Source organism: Castanea sativa, chromosome 8, assembly GCF_040712315.1.
Source record: "Castanea sativa cultivar Marrone di Chiusa Pesio chromosome 8, ASM4071231v1".
Classification (NCBI taxonomy): domain Eukaryota; kingdom Viridiplantae; phylum Streptophyta; class Magnoliopsida; order Fagales; family Fagaceae; genus Castanea; species Castanea sativa.
In genome coordinates this window covers 16,547,649-16,552,495 of record NC_134020.1, presented here as the reverse complement: position 1 = coordinate 16,552,495, position 4,847 = coordinate 16,547,649, and the positions used below count along the sequence as shown (strand labels likewise).

The window sequence follows — 4,847 nt, the reverse complement described above, 5'->3', positions numbered from 1 at the left end:
AATCAATATTTCATCACTAAAAATGTTCAAATTGGTGACGAAATATTTATTTGCATCACCAAAGCCCTAACTTGGGTGACGAAATTCCAAATTTGTCACCAAATATAATAGCGCGCTCTCAATTTTTTGCGCGGTGCCCATGCCCAATTTTCAGCGCCTTCAAAATTATTATTTTTATTCAGCTTTTGGCCTTTCAGCTTCCCACCTTCTCAAAAAAAAAAAAAAACTCTCAACCTCACGCCTAAACAAAACCCAATACCCACCTTTTAGCCTTTCAAGTTTCAGCTTCCCACCTTCTTAAAAAAAAAAAAAAAAAAACTCTCAACCTCACGCCTAAACAAAACCCAAATACACACAAACCTCACGCCTCTTAGCCTCCCTCATCAATCGGTAAGCTCTCTCTCTCTCTCTCTCTCTTTCTCTCTCATAGATCCTCTCTCTCTTTCTCTCTCACCAATCCTCTCTCTATTTGTACGAATTGTTTTTCTCTTTGCGAAATTTTCAGTAAAGAGGAGAGTTCATTCGTCGATTTCACCGACGCAAGGAAACCCATTTCAGGTATGCTTCGATTTTCCCCCAAAGTTTATTCATCCCAATCGAAACCCATCTGAAAGTTTTTCCATTGAGGATGGCCGGGTATGATGCCCAATTGTATGTGTGTCAAATTTTGGCGTTGGTGGTGGCTTTGATCGAAACCCATGTGAATGTTTTTTTTTCCTTTCATTTTTCTGAGTAGCCAAACAGTGGAGTGCTGGAGAAATGGTATTAGTTAAAAAAAATTTAGTCTCTGTTTATTTGCTTAGAAACTGGGCAAATTCGAAAGGAAATGAATGCTTTGATCTTTTTATGTTATATATACTTTGTTCTGCTATGTATTAGTTTAAAAAGATGAGGAATTTGTCAAATTTTAGTTTCTTCAAAATTAAATTTTGACTGTGGTGAAATGTGCAACGTTTTTTAGGTGAAATTTTGGGGACAATCATACTGGACATGCATGATTTTTATGTTGCTGGATAATTTAGTAGTGGCTAATTTTTAGTCTCTGTTTGGTTGCTTAGGAAGCTGAGGGAATTCGAAAGGAAACTTAAATTTTGATATTTTTATGTTATATGCTTTGTTCTGCTATGTATCAGTTTAAAAAGCTGAGGGAGCTGAGGATTTTTGTACGTCCCAACAACACACACACACATGAATACTGTATAATGAAATTACTTATTTTGTGAATGAAAGAGTCTTAACACATTCATTCAACGTGATGATTATGAAAGGGAGCTATACGCTTTCCGTATTCAAGTCCCACTGCTTGATAAGCATGGAATTAAATTTTGTAGAACCTTAATTAATTTATCTTTCAAGTATGGGCAATCCATGTGACTCAAAAATAAGCATATGAAGCCGCAACACTTGCCTTCCACTTCAGTCTAGTCCCATTTATATGTAAATCCAAAAAGTTTGAAGATTTCGAAGATTCATATGGTTGTAAGCATTAATTTAATGCAATATATAACAAATGTCTTACACGTGGTTTTGTTGAATGAAAGCACAGGTCTCAGGGGAAAAAGTAAAAAAAGAAAACTCTTAAATAAGTACATGGGATTGTGTCAATAGCTTTCAACTTGTAGGGACACTAGCTAGATAGGACAGTTCCAGGTTGTGCTTAATAATGGATTTTAATATTTTATTGGTTAGATTTATAGTGGGTACAGAAAATGTTAGATACACACAAAATTTGACAGTTATTTTTATAAATATTGAGATTGATCCAATATTTCTTTTATACTTTTTTGATTGGAAAATGGTTTGGAATTGGTAAAATGCATAACTTATCATATATTTTGTCCTACTTATATAACATTATATTTATATTTATTACATCTAAAAGCTTAAGATAAAGATGAAACACTCAGTGAAGGTACCCTTGTACTTTGGATTGTAAAATATTTTTTTTGAAACTGTTAAATTTTACAATTGGATTGTAATTTTTTTTTTTTTTCAAATTTCAACTGTTGGTTTGCTCTATTGGTTCTTTTGGTTTGATCTATTGGGTTTTTTTTGACAGTTGAGTTTGTTTGAATGAAAAGGTTCAAAAGAGAGAAAGTAGCTGTTAGAAACTTTTGCTAATAAGGGTACTTTGGTTTTGTGCTTAATGGGAAAAATGAAAAGATATATAGGTGCAAGTGCACCTGGGTTCATTCTCAAAAAGAAAGGCAAATAGATTATAGAGTCATAGAGTCCCACAAGCCCTACACTTTTGGGACTGCCTTCCATTGTAGTAACTTTAAGTCTTTAACACAAAATAAAATAATGACTACTTGCAATTCAAACGGGTGTGATGATTGGGGGCTTGTCCACGTGTAGGGGTAGTGGTAGTCATGCTCATAATTGAGTAGTTACACACAGTCCACATAACCTAAATTTAAAATTTTCAATTAATTTAATTTATGGTTAATCACCTATATATATATATATATATGTATGTATGTATATATACACATACACACACACGCATGTATCATTATTACTTGATATGTGCATGCACATCTTATTACAATCTATGATTCATTTTTCTTAAAATTATTTGTAGTGTACTAGTGCACTAAAGCAAAAAGAGAAGGGCAAGTGACTTTAGTATATAGTAAGTACTCTATATTGAATATTTGCAAAATACTCAAATAGCTAGCATCATACAATTTTTGAGGAGCAAGAGTTTCAATGACATTTGTGGCGGTGGGGGAGCTCATCTACTAACTAGAACACACCTTGGTTAGCATTTTATTTTCCTACCTAATAAGCAATGTTTATTAACCTCTCATTGTCTTGGATATTTGTGGAATTTTGAGGTCTTACAAACATTTTTTGGTTGCAAATGGTTTAGGTCCTCTTGGATATTCTCTAGATTTTCTTTATTTTGTTGTTGAGGTACTATATTTCTTTGTCTCTATCTCTATTTGATTCTAGTTGTTTGGGTCATGTTTGTGCAGTACAGTTAGTACTTTTTCATTCGGTTGTGTGATTTAGATAGCATAACTAGTTACATTATGTAATTGGGTTTTCTGTGGACATTTTTGGCATTGTCTTACTAATAGTTATGACTCTTTTTTTTTTTTTTGTACATCTTATCAGGGATATAGGTTTGCAATCTAAATGGACTGGACTATAAGTTTTTTGTTGTTATTGGTAATTTCTCTAATCTTTTGTTGTTTTGGAGCAATTTAAAGGAATAATGAACTTTGAAGCCATTAAAGGCATATTTGAATTCTTCTCTATAAATAGATCACTTAGTAGAGTTTCAGTATAAGCTTAGTGTTTGCCACACTGGTGATATTGAAACTTTTAACATGTTGGGCAACATATTCCTTGTATCAAACTTTATTTTTAAGTTGGATCCATGATAGTAATATCAATGTATCAAATTTAGATGAATTTTAGGCAATCTTGTGATTATTTGTACAAGTAGTTGCTTCTTTCAATAGATAGAGTATTAATGTATTTTTCTTTATACTTGTGCAGATTTGAGATTGGTGGCAAAGAGTGTTTTTGTGGTGCAACTTGAACTCATATCACTTTTTGTAAAGTATGAGAAGACATCATTTATACATAAATGGTTGTAATTATTTTGTGAACAACTCGGTTCAATGGTTTTAAAAGTATAATGGTTCTTTATTTCCTTTGTAGATTGTATGGATGATTTTTTTTATGGATGTGGTTGGAAATGAATGGATGATTTGTTTATGAATGTGGTTGAAATTATATGGATGATTTGTTTATGGAAGTGATTGGAAATGAACAGGTTAATGTAATGGCAAGTAACCATTGGTGACGAATTATTTCGTCACCTTATATGGTCAAATAAAAAAAAAATTACAAATGAAAAATCATTGGTTTGGTGACGCAAAATATTAGGTGATGAAAAAGTTTCGTCACCTATTATTTTTATTGGTGACGAAAATATTTCGTCACCTATCATATTTTTATTGGTGACGAAAAATTTTCGTCACCAGGACATTCTGTGACGGGGCTTAGGTGACGAATGAGGTTTCGTCACCATATGTCTTTGGTGACGAAATAAGGACATGTGGTGACGAAACGTTTCGTCACCATAGTCCACTTTTGTTGTAGTGAAGGTACGCATAATTATCTCGACTCTGGCACTATAGGGTTGTAAAAAAAGACTCTAACTTGACCTTCGGAGGGTTTTTGGCCTGCACCACACCGGTGCTCTCTTTTAGGTCCTCTATTTTCTTTTTGCAGGTGTTGCTTTGGTTTGAGGAGTGCTTGCAGCTTACTGGTGATTTTTTCGGCTTCATCATATACAAACACACAAAAGTTATGTCGCCAAAAACCAATGTGCGACGATCCCCCGAGGCAGGCCAGAAAAAAAAAAAAAACAGGCGACCACAGGACGGATCCCTAAAAGAGAAAGCAAAACATGAAAATGGTATAACATTGTAGACATCCAAGCTACTGTAAGTAAATATTTTTTATCTTCCAAATAATTAAATACGGATTTCTTATGATAATGCAAGCTTTTAATTTAGAAACACAACACAACTCGAAAACATAATTGCTCATTGCAATTATTAGGAAACTTTGAAAGAAAACTGGTGAGTATCAAGCATCAAATTAATAATTAATTAATTAATTACACAAGATAATAGGGACCCTAAGCCTATACTATACTCAGCCAATAATCTATAATCTCCTACCTCTCATTTCTTTTTTTCTTTTTTCTTTTTAAGTATTAACAACAAGTGGAACCCAACCGGCCAAGACACTTTTCCTTAAATTTATAAAAATAGTAAAGTATCATTTCAAGATGGTGATTTGCCACACCGACCACCTTATAA

At 33.2% G+C, this 4,847-nt stretch overlaps 1 long non-coding RNA gene across 1 annotated transcript; it reads left to right on the top strand.

Moving 5' to 3' along the window:
• The first annotated feature begins 258 nt into the window (after positions 1 to 258).
• On the top strand, positions 259 to 3,737 carry LOC142605661 (uncharacterized). Its single transcript, XR_012839098.1, has 3 exons — positions 259 to 558; positions 3,124 to 3,177; positions 3,511 to 3,737. It is a non-coding gene; the product is annotated as an uncharacterized LOC142605661 (long non-coding RNA).
• The last annotated feature ends 1,110 nt before the right edge of the window (positions 3,738 to 4,847 follow it).